The 18,268-nt window shown below is 43.3% G+C and overlaps 1 pseudogene; it reads right to left on the bottom strand.

Annotated features, from left to right (window-relative positions):
- Positions 1-2,569: 2,569 nt before the first annotated feature.
- On the bottom strand, positions 2,570-3,011 carry LOC125283043 (immunoglobulin lambda variable 2-18-like; annotated as a pseudogene).
- Between the last annotated feature and the right edge of the window lie 15,257 nt (positions 3,012-18,268).

Genomic DNA, 18,268 nt, shown 5'->3' with positions numbered 1-18,268 from the left:
ACGTTGACTGTGTCCCGAGAAAATTCATCAAAGGCATGTCTTCTTTTCAGACATCGTTGGAGGACAAGAGAGGGTGAAGAACTGATTTCTCGTGGCCACATTGCAGGAAGCCCCCTCTGCACAGGATTGGCAATCGTCTTCAGAGCAAGGAGAGAGCCTGTGAGCTCAGGACAGGTTTTGGTGTCACATCCCCATGAATTTCCACCACTGTGATAACTGCCACTGGCTGTATATGAGTCACAGTCATAATCAGCCTCATCCTTGGATGGGAGACCAGAGATGGTCAGGGAGGCTCTGTTGCCAGAGCTGGAGCCAGAGAAGGGATCAGGGATCCCTGAGGGCTGCTTATTGACACAATGAATCATAGGTTTAAGAGTTGATCACAGGTGCTGTTGCTGCCAGGAGACATAGTGAGAGGCCCCATTATTATTGCTGCTTCAGGCACAGTAGATGGTGACAGTCCTTCCCAGAGCCCCAGGTACTGAGGGAGGCTGATTCAGGGCACACTGGGTCTAGGACACTGAAAAGTACAAAACACACTCTTTTTAATTCATTACTGGGCCTGGTAATACCGAGGAGGAGAAACAGATGGGCCCACATGTACCCATGGTCCCTTGCATGAAGGCCTCACCTGTGCCTTATTGAGGAGCGTGAGGAGGTCAGACTCCAGGCTGTGGTGGAGACAGCCCAAGAGCACTGACTTCTGAGACCCCAACCTTAAGGCTGGCTGTCCCCCTCCTCTAATCCCCTTCCCCTGCATGGAAGAGGAGGAGGCCTCCATGTAAATGTGCTTCCTGCACAAGCCTCTCCTCACTCCCTTGATCTGACCCTTCATTCTAGGTATATCTGCATTCCGGGGCAACAGAACTTAGCTGAAGAATACCAATAATTTGACATGGATTTTCTAGGACAGAGCTCATGTTTCCACCCAGGAAATGGAGCCAGACTTGGAATGTCCCTTAGTTCCTACTGTGGGAGTCCACATAGTTGAGGAATGATCCCATTCCTTTCCACATGTGTTGTGCTGATTGTGCCTGAGGAAAAGAACCAGAGGGGCTGGAGTTAGAGAGATTCACTCTTTCCATGGCAGGCCCAAAAACAGAGCAAGGGGTGTTTCCCAACCCTTATCTCCTTCCTCTCCTCCTCAGTAGGGGGGTCCTCCTGCTTCTCAGTCCCCTTCCTTGCACGACTCTGAGGCTGATGTCTGGGGGTGTCTCTTGGCCTCTCACGCAGGGGACTTATTGGGGCAAAATAGACTTGGATCACCCTTCACACATGGTCCTCCTTTGCATGACTCAGGAGGAATCAGTTCTTGGTACTCTGCAAAGGTCAGGGTAAATTACAGCCATGACCTCCCCCAAATCAGGTCCTTGCTGTCCCCTGTTGGTCACAGATGGTGCTACCCAAGCACCAGGGAAGGCTGCTGAGTGAGAGCAGGAATTTCTGCTCTGCCTCTTCTCCCTCTTCTTCTTTCCCCTTCCAGTCAGTACCAAGTCCTGAGATTCCTCTTAAATCCATCTTCCTCAAGAAAGGAATGGGTCACCTGCCACACCAGGGGCTTCAGACCCTACCCCTCAGCACCAGCTAGCTTTTCCCCCTTAACAGCCTTATCACAACGTTTGTGTTAGTGTGGCAGTTCTTGGCTCATGGCTGTGGAAATATAAAGGGTCAAATTAAACCATATCCTGAAGATAGCCGAGATGAGAACAATGGCACAGGCAGAAAAAAAATTTACTGGTTACTTATACTTTTGAATAAAAAAATATTGAGAGAGAGAATGAGAAAGAGAGTTCAGTCATCATCTGAAACAGCCAAAGTAAACAGGAGCAGTTTTTCCAGGGTTCGTGAATTAGGTAGAAGGGAACTGGGGTCAGGATTACTCTAAAGAGCCCACCTCTGGGACTTAACATCAGAGTGCATTTCTCTATCACATGGGGCAGAAGCCATTCTTCTCTTAATCTCCTCTGTACAGAGACTAACAACTCATAGCTGTGCACCTTCCTGGGGAGAAGTCCTTTCCACTCACAAAGAGCTGCCTGTCCTAGTATGCTTTCTCATTAGATGATTTAAAGGGGAAATACCATTGGGGCGCCTGGGTGGCTCAGCAGTTAAGCATCTGCCTTTAGCTCAGGGCGTGATCCCAGCATTCTGGGATCCAGCCCAGCATCAGGCTCCTCCGCTGGGAGCCTGCTTCTTCCTCTCCCACTCCCCCTGCTCATGTTCCTTCTCTCGCTGGCTGGCTGTCTCTGTCAAATAAATAAATAATACCTTTAAAAAAATTTTAAAAAATAAAGGGGAAATATCAATCAGGCTGAATGGTCCCTTTCAGAAGAAACGGGACTTTCATGAAATGGACTGCGAATTTTGCGAAGTGTGAATTCCTAAAGAAACTACTGCACCTGCCCCAGAGGATGAAGGGGGCTCCATAGAAATGTGCATCCAGATGTCCCCATGTTGGGTAAGCATCCTCAGAGCAAGTAGGGAGCCTGTAAACAGAGGGCAGGTTTTGGTCTCACTTCCTCATGAAATGGGATCACTGTGAAAAATTGTAGCTACCATCATATGACCATCAGTAATACTCAGCCTCATCTTCAGCCTGGAGACGAGAGATGGTCAGGGAGGCCGTGTTTCCAGATTTGGAGCCAGAGAAGGGATCAGGGTTCCCTGATGGCCGAGTGTTTACATTATACATCAGGAGTTTGGGGAAGTGCCTGGGAGCTCCTGATACCAGGAGACATAATTACCACTCCCAATGTTACTGCTGCTTCTGGCACAGGAGATGGTGATGGTCTGACCCAGGGCCCCAGATACTGAGAGAGGCTGAGTTAGGGAAGACTGTGCCCAGGATCCTGAAAAATGAATGAACACGATCTAGTGAGTTTAGTGGTGGGACCCCAGGTAAGTCTGAGGAGGAGACAAAGGATCAGCCCAGATGTCCCTGAGCTCCCTTTCCTGGAGGGCTCACCTGTGTCCTGAGTGAGGAGGTAGAGGAGGACCAGAGCCCAAGCCATGGTGGAGACGCTCTAAGAGTACTGACTTCTCAGAAGCCAACCTTGAGCCTGGCTCCACCATAATTCTCTTATCCACTCCTCCTGCCTCCAGGGAGGGAGGGCCTCCATGCAAATATACTTCCTGCCCTGCCTCTCCTCACCCACTCTGATGTGATTCTCTATACCAAATACTTCTTCATCCTTGGGCAACAAAGCCTAGGTGTCCAGATATTAACATATTTCACATGCATTCACTGAACTATGAGAGGCAGAGTCTGTGACAGACCCCAGGAATTCAAGACAGCCTTGGAATATCCTTGCCTTCCATGGGGAAGTCTTGGTGTGGCTGGGGGAGGAATCCCAGGACCACTTTGCTGTGCAGGAGGAGGGTAACGAAAGCTCTCCAGGCTGGCTGAGATTAGGGGAAATTCAATTACTCCTCTTGCCAGGAGCACAGGCAGAGCTGGGGTCTCATTCTCCCTCAAATCACTCTTGGTGCCCTCAGTTAACTTTTCTCAAGACTCACTCTCCTGCTTTACAGTGCCTTGAGGTTAGGAGATGTTTCCTGGAACTTCCATAAAGGGAACTACTGGAATACAACAGATATTAGGCCCCCCTTCCCTTGTGTCGCACATAGAGTGGCTCCAGAAGCACTTTTGGACCCACCTTCAGGATAACAGATCAGCAAAAATTGCTTTTCCCAAATTCAGGTCCTCGCTGCCTCCTAGTGGCCACAGAGCATAAAGGCCAAGCACCATGGAAGGCAGCTGAGGGAGCTGGAAACCCATGCTCTGCTCCTCCTCCTGCCCACCCTCCAAATCTCCCAGCTCTGTCCCAAGCTCTGATCCCTTCTGGTGCAATTTGAGATCCTTCCCATTTTTCCTTTATTTCGTACATAATGACACATGGCATCTGCAACACTGAGTCGCCCACATGCTCTTTCTCAAAGTCACCAGGAAGCCACATCGCAGGGATAGAGTGTGTAGGGGGAGGTGGCTCAGGGCTGAGGAAACATCACACATTGAATTATTCCAGCCCCAGCTGGTTCGAGGATGACAAAAGAGGGATATTGAGAAAATGCTTGTATTCTCAACATGATTAAGAAATAAGAATAATGCAAGAGAGACAGCTGAGGAGGGTGGAGAAATACCTCATTGAAATCCAGAGAAAGGATTCAGGGTCTGAGCCTCTGGGAGAAGGAGACGGGAGTCAAGATTGACCTCAGGGGTCCTGCTCCAGGGACATCTCACAGGGCAAGTCTGTGTGCCCAGGAAACACAGGATGTTCTCTATCTGCCTCTTGGTGCACATTTGTGCCCTGACCTCACCGCTAGGTCTTTCCTAAGCAAAGTCACTTCATCCACAGAGATGTTTGGCCTAGTGTGCTTTTCTAGTAGCAGGTGGGTTTGGAGAAAAACTGTTCAGCACTCATGGCTTCTTTCAAGGAGTTTTGTGGAATAGAGATGCTCTGATGAGACTTTTCATGTCACTATTCATAACATAAGACAGAGGCTTCAAGAGCTTCTGAACAATGTGTCTCTGGACCAGACCATGGGATGAGCAGCGTGGTGACCACTGGGATGGGGGCAAGGAAAAGTGTTCTGGGAAACAAGAATCGTTTGGGACTTGAGATCCTTTATGTGCTTTAAACATTCAACTACTAAACTATTTAGACCATTGTTTAAGTAATGATGTCTAATTTTTGGATAAGAATACCATCATAACTAGATCATGACTTTGTCAGAATTAGGGATGCATCTGAAACTAGACTTGCAGCCCCTTAGTTTGGATCACTGTGTCTTGGGATCACAGCAGAGAGCCCGCCTGTGAACATTCTGGTGTCCACATGCTTCCTGCAGAAAACCAACACTGCTCTTCACGAGGAGATAGCATGCATCTGTTTCATCTCTGTGAGTACTAGCAGCACCCTCAGGGCCTCCATAAGAGAGGACTAAGGGTTTCATGTCAAGTCTTTTTGAGTATTCTGCCCACACAATTACACATCACAGAAACAATAAGCTTGATTACCACAAAAGGAGGCAAATTGAACACTTGCACATAATATGATGAATGCACAATGCAGCTAAAGCATGTAAAGTTTTTAAAATCACAAAAATCAATATCTAGGTTGTATCATTCAGGATATAATAAGTATAGAGATTCCTTTAATAATAGCAAGTTAAGGGATATAGAGAGAAAGAGAGAGAAAATATCCAGATCACATGTATGGCATCTGACCCAGAAAATCAATGGACACATGAATGGTTACTCCTTCACGTGCTGATTCCTTCCCATGTAGTATAATAAAAGCATGGGTGGATTAGCTGGCCTCACGGACTTCTAAAATATTTCAAGTCATTCTATCTGAAGTGTCTATTCTCTCGTCTTTTAAAAGAAGATTTTGAAATATGTACTGTTGAATTATTGGAGGAGACCTAGAAGACTGTTCTTGCAGTTTGAGGCACAGCACTCGAGACAGAAGGGCTATGGCAGCTCCACAGATCTCATGTTGGAGTGATCCTGTTCACACCACATCTAGCCTGTGATGTTCCTGGCAATTTCCCTATTATGAAAATAGAGACTAATTTCTCAGAAGGAAACTGTGGTCCCATCTAAGAGGAGACAGAATCCATGTGGCAGTGGGGGCTCCCTGCCCTCCCGTGTGATGTGGGTACTTTGTAAAGATCTCACTCATGCCATGACAGTCAGGGAGCATGTCATACACTAGAGGACCTCAGGCCAACCAGACAGTGGTCCCTCTGCCAACTTGTTTGTCTCCATGAAGACCCACACCCTACAGCAGGTGCAGCCTCTGACCAGCCTCTCATAGACAGGGAGCCATGACTCAGGGCACTATTCTGTGTTCAGTAGCACAGACTCCGTTCCCACTGTGCTGACAAAGATCCTGTAACATTCCATGTACGACACTGTTCTGGCCTCAATAATTCAATAATTCAACAATGAAAGTGCTGCCTGTTTACTGGGGAAAGGAAGAACGTACATGGTGCGATTTTTGAAAATAATTGATGGTGAGAACATTATGGAAAGATTGAGCTCTCAAGTGGGTGAGGGCTATCCGGAGAAACCAAACTATACGCATTGTGTTGTGTGTGTGTATATGTGTGTATATGTGTGTGTGTGTTTATATGTTGTATTTTAAATATCTGATATACTTATTTGCATTTATATAAGCATATAATATACTTTATACTTATATAATACGTTTTGTACATAAGTATAATATATATAAATTATACGAGGTCTACATTATATATAAATACAAAAATCGTACATATACATTTAAAATGTATTTGTATACTTGTTAAATTGTATCCAGTCAGGACGGACTCACATGATTATTGAGACAGGGAAGTTCGTGAGCTGCCATCTGCCACCTACAGAACCAGGATAGTCACTGGCATAATTCACTTAGGTCCCAAAGGCCTACGAACTAGGGAAGCCAGTGGATCCAGGCCTTCCAACCCATCGGGCGAAGAAGGTGAGATAAGATTCCCAGCTCAACCAGTGATGTTAGAAGTTAGGTGAATTCCTCCACCTATGGCCTTTGTTCCCCTCAAGCCCTCATGCATTGGGTCAGACACACACACGTTAAGTACCACAATCTACTGTACTGAACCCACAAATTCAAATTCTAATCTCAGCCAGGAACACCCCCACAGGGACACGCAGAAATAATGTTTCCTCTTTGCACCCCGTGCAGGTTGACACAAAAACTTCACCATCTCAGTGACCATCTTTCCTGATTCCCCAACAGGGAATGAGGTTGTTGCGAGGACATGGCATTTCCAGTGCTAAACTGGGAAACTTCTGGCAATGTGACTAGAGTTGGTGGTCCCTGGGGTCTTCTGATACCCAGGCCTAGCTTTATTCCATTGTTCAAGAACTTCATAGATTTACTGTTAAATCTTTTAATAAATTTATTTAGGTTTCTATAATTAGCGATCCATTCTAACTGGAACTCCAGCTAGATATCGGTTGCTCATCAAGAAAACAGATGCTTTGGCTTTCCTGGGGAAAGAGGGACACATCCAACAGCTTTCTCTTCCAATCTAGAAGAAAAGGACCCATTTTCAAAAGAGCTCTGGCTAACGGGGACAGTCTCCTCATTTCTATGTGGCTGAATTGAAAAGTTGGGAAGAGTCCCATTCTGGGACCAGGGCTCAAAGGCAAAGAAGAAGCCATCATTGTACTCATCAGATGCAGTGTTGCGCTAGGATGTTCTGGTGATCAAGCAGAGGAGATAAAGGAAAACTGTTTTTCAGGACCATCCCTCATGAAGCCCCCTCTGTACAGGGTTGGGAAGCAGCTGCAGGGCAAGGGGGGAACCTGTGAGCACAGGACAAGGTTTGCCTCACTTTCCCATAACGTGGAAATTAATACTACCAGCAGTGATAATCAGCCTCACCTTCGGCCTAGCGTCTAGAGATGGTCAGGGAGACCATGTTGCCAGACCTGGACCCAGAAATCCAATCAGGGATCCCTGAGGGCCCAGTATTGGTATAGCAAACCAGCGGTTTCAAAGCCATTCCTGGGTGGTGCTGGTACCAGGAGATTCATTATGAATCCCCAATATCATGCTGCTTGCAGCACAGGAGCTACTGACAGTCTTTCCTAGAGTTGGAGAACAAAAGAGGTTGAGTTAGGTTAGACTGAGCCCATGGCCAAAAAAGGGAAGAACACACATTGTTGAGTTCAGTCCTGGGGCTCTAAAGAAACTGAGGAAAAGGAGACAATGATCAGCCCAGATGTCCCTTTGTTTCCTTCCACAGAAGTAAGGAAGTTGAGAAGGACCTGAGCACAGGCCCTGGAGGAGACTTCCCAAGAACACTGACTTCTTAGCCCCCTACCCCGGTCCTGGCTCCCCAAGACCTCACTTATCCTCTGCCCTTACCCAAGAAAGTGGAAAGGCCTCTAGGCAAATGTGCTTCCTGTATCTGCCTTTCCTCATCTCTTCTTACCTATCCTGCATTCTAGATACTTTCCCATCACATGGCAGCAGAACGTAGCTGAAGGATTAAAACACATTGACATGGATTTTCTAGGACACAGGTCATGTTAGTGCCCAGGAACTGGAGCCAGACTTGGAATGCCCCTTAGTTCCTATAGTGAGTATCCCCATGCAGTTGACAAATAATCCCAGAACTTACCCTTTGTGCCATGTGGATCGAGTGTGAGAACAGGGCCATGAAAGGCTGGAATTAGGACAGATTCACTCTTTCTTTTGTAGGCACCAAAAACAGAGCTGGAGTTGTTCACATGCCTCACAGCCTTCTCCTCCTCCTCACTAGCATGGGTTCTCATGCCTCTTTTGGTCCCCTTCTTCACAAGGCACTGAGTCTGAGGACTGGAGGTGTTTGTTGGACTTTCGAGTAAGAACTTATTGAGACAGAATAGATTTGGATCACCCCTCCCACGTGGTCCTCTTCTGCAGCACTCAGGAGGAATCAGCTCTTGGGAATTCTCATTCATGACCTTCCCTAAATCCATATCCATGGTACCCCCTGGTGGTCACACGTGGTGCAACCCAAGCACCAGGGAAGGAAGCTGAATGAGAGCTGGAATCCCTGCTGTGATCCTTCTCCTCCATCCTTCTTCCCAGCCCAGTTACTACCAAGTCCCTAGATTCCTCTTCTATCCATTAGAGTTCATTTGCCTTTTTTTCCCATCTTCCTCAGGAATGGAATAAGTCACATACCATACAAGGTGGCTTGGACTCACCTCTCAAGACCAGGTAGCTTCTCCCCTTCCCTAGCCTTGTCACAGGTTTCCTGTTAGTGTGAGAGTTTTTGGCTCAGGGCCAAGGTAATGTTAGAGTTCAAATAAAACCAACCCCTGAGGGAAATCTTGATGAGCACAATGGCACGGGGAGACCAAGGGTTGGTTTCTCATGATCTTGATATCAAAACTATTGCAGGAAGGATAGAGAGCTCAGTCAGCATTGAGACCAACCTAAAGAAAATCGTGATTTCATTTCCCACCACTTGTGGATCTGGTAGAAGGCAACTAGGGTCAGGTATATTCTAAAGGCTCAGCTACAGGGACCTGTCATCAGAGTGCATTTCTCTGTTGATTACATCAGAGAGAAGACATTCTTGTCTTAATCTTCTCTACAAAGAGACTAACATAGCTCAGAGCTGTCCACCTTCCTGAGATAAATTCTTCTCCATCCAGAAGGAGATGCCTGACCTAATGTACTTTCTAAGCAACAAGGTTTAAAGGGGGAAATTCTGATCAAGGTTGACTGGTTCCTACAACAAGAGAAATGTCCCCTCAGGAAACAGATTAGGAATTCTACACAGTGTGGATGTCCTAAAGAAAAAAATTAAGTACCACTATTCACATATCTGTAACAGGTGTTTCTCAGAGCACAAGTTAGATGACACTCTGGCCTAGGGTTGGACCAGTAAGCTACCTCATTGTGGTAGAAGGAATTGTGGCAATTGTGGCAGAAGGAAATAGATGTGATAGCTTTGTTATTGACAATCACAGTCAGTCCTGTGTGTTTTAAATTCTGATGTACTATAATTTTGGAGAGAACTTAGATAACAGTGTCTTTATTTTATCCAACACCAAATGGTATCCCGTTGACTTTTTCATAAATCAATCAGCTGGGCATTGCTCATGGCTTTTTAGCCTCATTGACTTGTCTCTTGAAATCACTTTGGAGAGGACACCTGTGAATTTTCTGGATCTCAGGCACTTCTTGCAGGAATTAAACCCTGAATGTTACAATGAGCTGGTTGCTTCTGTTCCGTGTTCTGTTAGTACCAGCAACAAATTCCACTCTCCCTCTGCAAAAAGCTGGAGCCACTGACTGATTTCAATCCCTTCGAATTTTTGTGTCCACCCAATAAGACATGATATTCAAACATTAAATCTGACAGTCATCCAAAAGTGACAAAATGACCACATGTATACCTTATCCTTAGGTCCCCATAGGAAACATAGCAAATATGATTAAAAATATACAGAAATGAACATCCAGTATCTTATTTTACAAGACAAATGAAAGATGATGATTCCTTATACACTAGCAATTTTAAAGTAAGAAAAAATGCAGAAATGAGAGGATATATGATTCTTGACTCTTTTCTTGTTGATATAATCTCTCACACTGATAGATTTGCGAATGTTGAACCACCCTTGCTTCTCAGGGATGAATCCCACTAGGTCTTGATGGATAATCCTTTTAATGTACTGTTGGATCCTATTAGCTAGGATCTTGTTGAGAATTTTGGCATCCATATCCATCAGGGATATCGGTCTGTAATTCTCGTTTTTGAAGGGGTCTTTGCCTGGTCTGGGGATCAAGGTAATATTGGCCTCATAGAATGAGTTTGGTAGTTTTCCTTCTGTTTCTATTTTTTGAATCAGCTTCAGGAGAACAGGTATTATTTCTTCTTTGACTGTTTGGTAGAATTCCCCAGGAATCCATCAGGCCCTGGAGTTCTGTTTTTCGGAAGGTTTTTAATCACTGCTTCTATCTCTTCATAATTAATTGGTCTGTTTAAAAAATCAATTTCTTCCTGTTTCAGTCTTGGTAGTTTATAAGTTTCCAGGAAGGCATCCATCTCTTCCAGATTGCTTAATTTATTGGCATAAAGCTGTTGATAAAAGTTTATAAGGATCCTTCCTATTTCATTGGTGTTGGTTGTAACCTCTCCCTTTTCATTCATAATTTTATTAATTTGGGTCCTTTCTCTATTCTTTTGGATAAGTTTTGTCAGTGGCCTTTCTATTTTATTTATTCTTTCAAAGAAACAGCTTCCAGTTCTGTTGATCTGCTCTACTGTGCTCCTGGTTCTAATTCATTGATCTCTGCTCTAATACAGCATTCTTTCCTGATTAAAACACTTCAGAGGGTATGGATAGATGGCACATTACTCAATGTCATAAAAACCATCTATGAAAAGCCTACAGGAAATACTATTCTCAATGGGGAAAAGCTGGAAGCCTTTCCCTTTAGATCAGGAACACGACAAGGATGCCCATTCTCACCATTATTATTCAACATAGTACTAGAAGTCCTTGCAACAGCAATCAGACAACAAAAAAGGATAAAAGGTATCCAGATCAGCAAAGAACAAGTCAAACTGTCTCTCTTCGTAAATGACAAGATACTCTACATGGAAAACCCCAAAGAATCCACCCCCAAACTACAAGAAGTTATAGCACAATTCAGTAATGTGGCGGGATACAAAATCAATGCTCAGAAATCAGTTGCATTTCTATACATGAACAATGAGACTGAAGAAAGAGAAATTGCAGAAGCCATTCCATTTACAATAACACCAAAACTCACACATTATCTCAGAATTAACTTCACCAGAGACGTAGGGATCTATATTCTAGAAACTACAAATAATTCTTGAAAGACATTGAAGAAGACACAAAAAGATGGGAAAAAATTCCATGCTCATGGATTGGAAGAATTAACATAGATAAAATGCACATGCTACCCAGAACAATGTACACTTTCAATGCTATCTCGAAAAATACCAAAGACAATTTTGAAAGAAATGGAACAAAGAGCCCTTAAATTTGTGTGGAAACAGAAAAGGCCCCGAATCACCAAGGAAGTGTTGAAAAGGAAAAGCAAAGCTGGGGGCATCACATTGCGGGATTTCAAGGTGTACTACAAAGCTGTGATTACAAAGACAGCATGTTACTGGCACAAAATCAGACACATAGACCAATGGAACAGAATAGAGAGCCTAGCAATGGACCTTCGGCTCTTTGGGCAACTAATCTTTAACAAAGCAGGAGAAAACATCCAGTGGAAAAAAGACAGTCTCTTCAATAAATGGTGCTGGGAAAATTGGACAGCTACATGCAAAAGAATGAAACTTGACCACACTTTCACACCATACACAATGATCAAATCCAAATGGATGAAAGACCACAATGTGAGACAGGAATCCATCAAAGAGGAGAACATAGGCAGCAACCTCTTTCACATCAGCCACAGCAACTTTTCATGACACATCTCCGAAGGGAAGAGAAACAAAAGAAAAAATGAACTAGTGAGACTTCATCAAGATAAAAAGCTTCTGCACAGCCAAGGAAACAGTCAAAAAAACTAAGAGGCAGCCCAAGGAAAGGGAGAAGATATTTGCGAATGACACTACAGATAAAAGACTTGTATCCAAGATCTACAAAGAACTTCTCAAACTCAATACACAAGAAACAAATAAACAAATCAAAAAATGGGCAGAAGATATGAACAGACTTTTCCAATGATGACATATAAATGGCCAACAGACACATGAAAAAACTGTTCAAAATCATTAGCCATCAGGGAAATTCAAATCAAAACCACAGTGTGATACCACCTTACACCAGTTAGAATGGCAAAAATTGACAAGGCAGGAAACAATAATTGTTGGAGAGGATGTGGAGAAAGGGGATCCCTCCTACATTGTTGGTGGGAATGCAAGTTGGTACAGCCACTCTGGAAAACAGGGTGGAGGTTCCTTAAGAAGTGAAAAATTGAGCTACTCTCTGACCCAGCAATTGCACTACTGGGTATTTACCCCAAAGATACAGACGTAGTGAAGAGAAGGGCCATATGCACCCTAATGTTCATAGCAACATTGTCCACAATAGCTAAGTCATGGAAGGAGCCAAGATATTCTTCAACAGCTGACTGGATTAAGAAGATGTGATCCTTATATACAATGGAATATTACTCAGCCATCAAAAAGTATGATTTCTCAACATTTGCTGCAACATGGACGGGACTGTAGGAGATACTGCTAAGTGAAATAAGTCAAGCAGAGAAAGACAATTATCATATGGTTTCACTCATTTATGGAACATAAGAAATAGGAAGATCGGTAGGAGAAGAAATGGATAAAGAAAGGGGGGTAATCAGAAGGGGGAATGAAGACTATGGAATCTGGGAAACAATCTTAAGGCTTCAGAGGGGAGGGGGTGGGGGAATGGGATAGGCTGGTGATGGGTATTAAGGAGGGCACGTATTGCATGGTGCATTGGGTGTTATACACAAAAAAATGAATCATGGAACTTTACATCAAAAACTAGGGATGTACTGTATGGTGACTAACATAATACAATAAAAAATATTATTATTATTTAAAAAATCTGCATCTAAGAAAAAGAAGAAAAAATGCAGAAATGATGTCAAGGAAAATGGCTGGCACTTAATGAGAAATTCTATGAACCCCTCAATGAGAATTGCCTGAAGCATTGATTCTGTGATTACACTGTAGAGAAAAATACTAGTTAATATTTGGATCATTTGGACACCTAAAATTGTTCAGATCATCTCTATCAAAAGTAACCTCATTAGGGGTGCATGGCTGACTCAGTAGAACGTGTGACTCTTGATCAGGTTCATAAGTTTCAGCACCATGTTGGGTGTGGAGACTACTTTTGAAAAAGTTGAAAAACAATTTTTAAGGGGTACATACATGGCTCAGTCAGTTAAGGGTCTGCCTTAGGATCAGTTCGTGATCCCAGGGCCCTGGAATGAAGCCCAGTGTCAGAATCACTGCTCAGTGGGAATATGCTTCTCCCTCTGCTTCTCCCCACTCAGGCTTTGTCTCTATTTTTTTCTCTCTCAAATAAATAAATTAATTAATTTAAAAACATGTTTTAAAAAGTGACCTCTCTCCACCTAAAACTAACATAATATCATATACCAATTTTACTAAATTTTTGAAGTAGTTACCACTCTCAACTTTTCATAAAAATATTTAAGTTTATACTGCTTCACTTTTTCAGAATAACCAAGAGGCTGTTCCTACAACTTGAGTCTCCACATACTCAAACATAAAGGACTATGGCAGTCCCATTGTGTCATACTGGAGCCATCCTGTTCAAACAATACCTATGCTTAAGATTAGTCTGTAAGTTTCCCTTTTATTAACATACTAACTACTGTCTCAGAAGGATATTGTGGCCTCATCTTAAAAGGAGAGTCATTAGAATAGGAAATGGTGACTCCCACACTCCTCTGCCCATGTAGATACTTGTTAAAGATCCTATTGATGTCATTCCAGTCTGGAAGCACACTTATGCCAGATACCACAGAGAATAACCAGACAGTGGACCCTCTACCTCCTTCAGGTTTTCTCCACCAAGACACACATCCAACATGCAGATATAGTCTTTGTACAGCTTTCCACAAACATGAGGGACTAACTTAGGTTTTTATGCTGTGTCCTCAACAGCAAATGCTCCTTCCTACCATGATTTGACCCAAATGCTTAGGGGTCCATGTGAGGCTCATTTCCAGCCTGGATGAAAAACACATGAAGGTATTGAGCATTTATTAGAGGAAGAAAGGAAGTAACTGATGGCTGAATAATATTCCATTGTATATATGGACTACATCTTCTTAATCCAGTCATCTGTTGAAGGGTATCTCAGCTCCTTCCTTGATTTAGCTATTGTGGACAATGCTGCTATGAATATATGGCCCCTCTCTTCACTATCTCTGTATCTTTGGGGTAAATACCCAGTAGTGCAATTGCTGGGTCATAGGGTAACTCAATGTTTATCTTTTCAAAGGACCTCTACATTGTTTTACAAAGTGGCTGTAAGAACTTGTATTCCCACCAACAATGTAGGGGGGATCCCCTTTCTCCACATCCTCTCCAATAATGGTTGTTTCCTGCCTTGCCAATTTTTGGCATTCTAACTGGTGTAAAGTGGTATCTCAGTGTGGTTTTGATTTGAATTTCTCTGATGGCTAATGATTTTGAACATGTTTTCATGTGTCTGTTAGCCATTTGTATGTCTTCTTTGGAAAAGTGTTCAATTCTGCCCATTTTTTGATTTGATTATTTGTTTCACGTGTATTGAGTTTGAGAAGTTCTTTGTAGATATTGGATACTAATCTTTTATCTGTAGTGTCATTTGCAAATATCTTCTCCCATTCCATGGGCTGCTCCTTAGTTCTTTTGACTGTTTCCTTGGCTGTGCAGAAGCTTTTTATCTTGATGAAGTCCCACTGGTTCATTTTTTCTTTTGCTTCTCTTGCCTTTGGAGATGTGTCATGAAAAATGTTGCTGTGGCCGATGTCAAAGAGGTTGCTGCCTATGTTCTCCTCTGGGATTTTGATGGATTCCTGTCACACATTGTGGTCTTTCATCCATTTGGAGTTGATCTTTGTGTATGGTGTGAGAGAGTAGCCAAGTTTCATTCTTTTGCATGTAGCTGTCCAATTTTCCCAGCACCATTTATTGAATGACTGTCTTTTTTCCACTGGATGTTTTCTCCTGCTTTGTCAAAGAATAGTTGGGCAAAGAGCCGAGGGTTCATTGCCCGGTTCTCTATTCTGTTCCATTGGTCTATGTGTCTGTTTTTGTACAAGTACCATGCTGTCTTTGTGATCTCACCTTTGTAGTATAGCTTGAAATCTGGCAACGTGATGCCCCCAGCTTTGTTTTTCATTTTCAACACTTCCTTGGCGATTCAGGGCCTTTTTTGTTCCCACACAAATTTAAGGGCTGTTTGTTCCAGTTTTGATAAATGTCATTGGTATTTTCATCGGGATGCCATTGAAAGTGTAGATTGCTCTGGGTAGCATGGACATTTTAACTATGTTAATTCTTCTGATCCATGAGCATGGAATATTGTTCCATCTTTTTATGTCTTCCTCAAAGTCTTTCAAGAGTGCTTTATAGTTTCTAGAATATAGATCCTTTATGTCTCTAGTTAAGTTAATTCCGAGATAGCGTATGATTTTTGGTGCTATTGTAAATGGAATGCATTCCCTAATTTCTCTTTCTTCAGTGTCATTGCTAGTGTATAGAAATGCAACTGATTTCTGAGCATTGATTTTGTATCCCGTCACATTACTCAATTCCTCTATAACTTCTATTAGTTTGTGGTGGATTCTTTTGGGTTTTCCATTTAGAGTATCATGTCATCTGTGAAGAGAGAGAGTTTGCCTTCTTCTTTGCCAATTTGGATACCTTCTATCCTTTTTTGTTGTCTGATTGCTGTTGCAAGGACTTCTAGGGGTATGTTGAACAATAATGATGAGACTGGGCATCCTTGTCATGTTCCTGATCTTAAGGAAAAAGCTTCCAGCTTTTCCTCATTGAGAATGTTATTTGCTGTAGGCTTTTCATAGATGGTTTTTTATGAAATTGAGGAATGTGCCCTCTATCCCTACACTCTGAAATGTTTTAATCAGGAAAGGATGCTGTATTTTCTCAAATGCTTTTTCTGCACTCAGCCATCAAAAAGAATGATTTCTCAACATTTGCTACAACATGGATGGGACTGGAGGAGATAATGTTAAGTGAAGTAAGTCAAGCAGAGTAAGACAATTATCATATGGTTTCACTCATCTATGGAACATAAGAAGTAGGAAGATCAGCAGGAGAAGAAACGGAAGAAGAAATGTGGGGTAACCAGAAGGGGGAATGAAGCATGAGAGACTATGGACTTTGGGAAACAAACTGAGGGCTTCAGAGGGGAGGGGGGTGGGGGAATGGGATAGGCTGGTGATGTGTATTAAGGAGGGCACGTATTGCATGGTGCACTGGGTGTTATATGCAAGTAATGAATCATGGAACTTTACATCAAAAACTAAGGATGTACTGTATGGTGACTATAGTAATATAATAAAAAATTATTATTAAAAAAAGAAAAGAAAGGAGGTAACTGGAAAGAGATTTGGAAAAGTATCTAAATGAGAGAACAGAATGAGAGACAGAGTTCTTAGGTAAGCTGACCTTGCATGCTGAATAGCCCCAGATCGAGGGAATTGCTAGGATGTGACACTTTCACTGCAAAAACTAGGACGGTTCTGGCAAACTTAGAACAATTGGTTACTGAAACAGGTTTTCTGTGGTCTACACCAGGCTCAATTAAGGGAAAAAGGATCCTTGGATATATATAATGTGTATTTGTATTTAGTGATTTGTCATAACTGGGATTCCTTGTAGAACGTGAGCTGGCTCCTCTTGAAACTCAAGTATAATGGGGTTCCTGAGGAATGGACACAAGCCTTCTCTTCCCATGTGGAAAACGGAACCATGTTGGAAAGCGCCCACCCTGTCAGGGAGACAGGGCTGAATCCAGCATAAGGATTTATTGGTCGGATGGTAGGGGAGCTTTCACATACGCTGTAATCTCAACTCCAAATCCCCTGCTCAGCTCCTTGGATATGGGGGCATCGATGAAGGGGCACTGGAAAAACAACGTGTTCCTTTTCTACTCATTCCTTCAGCTAGATCTTCAGCTTTCACTGTGTTGCTCTTTTCTCAAACACTGACATGCAGAACAATATCCCACCAAGGTGGATCATGTTGGCTAGAGTATGGCAGACACTGAGTTGAGTAAGACAAGGTTATTTCTGGATAAATTTTTACAACGAGGCCTAACAGAAGGGAGAGGCTGTCATTGAACATAAGGATGTCCCTGAGAACTGTGAAACTTAGACAGAACAAAGATCTCTTTGTCAGTCTCTTCCTACCATTGATGAATGTGAAGATCATCTTCTGGGAACATATAAAGCAACAAAGACACTGACAATTCCCCAGAGAATTCACCAGGAAGCCTACTCCATTTTATTATATTGCATGAGGGAGAGGACCTGAGAGAGAAATAAATTCTCAAAGCCTTATTGCCTGAAGCCCCATGTATAAATGGTTAGGATTGAGGAAGCATCTTCCGAGCAAGGAGGGAGGCTGTGAGAACAGGGCAGGTTTTGGTTTTACTTCCCCATGAACTTAGACCACTGTGATAAGTGCTACCACTTCTATATGAGGCACAGTAATACTCAGCCTCATCCTCAGCCTGGAGTCCAGAGATGGTCAGGGTAGCTGTGTTGCCAGACTTGGAGCCAGAGAAGCGATCAGGGATCCCTGATGGCCGAGTATTTACATTATAAATCAGAGCTTTGGGGGCCATGCCAGGATACTGTTGCTGCCAGGAAACATCATTATAACTTCCAATGTCATTGCTGGTTCCAGTACAAGAAATGGTAACTGTCTGTCCCAGAGCCCCAGACACTGAGGCCGGCTGAGTCAGGGTAGACTGGGCCCAGGAACCTAAAAAAAGGATAAATGCAATAGTTATCTCAGTGCTGGGGCCTCAGGTGAACCTGAAGAGGAGAGAAAGGATCAGCTTAGATGTCCCCATGAACTCTTCCCTGGGGACCTCACCTGTGCCCTGAGTGAGGAGACTGAGAAAAACCAGAGTCCAGGCCATGGTGGTGACTCCTCAACAGCACTGCCTTCTGAGACCCCCAATCCCAGGCTTGTCTCTCCCAGACCT

This window comes from Ursus arctos, unplaced genomic scaffold (assembly GCF_023065955.2).
Source record: "Ursus arctos isolate Adak ecotype North America unplaced genomic scaffold, UrsArc2.0 scaffold_34, whole genome shotgun sequence".
In the NCBI taxonomy this organism is placed as follows: domain Eukaryota; kingdom Metazoa; phylum Chordata; class Mammalia; order Carnivora; family Ursidae; genus Ursus; species Ursus arctos.
Note: the sequence above shows the minus strand (reverse complement) of the source record. Positions and strands in the feature narration are given on the sequence as shown.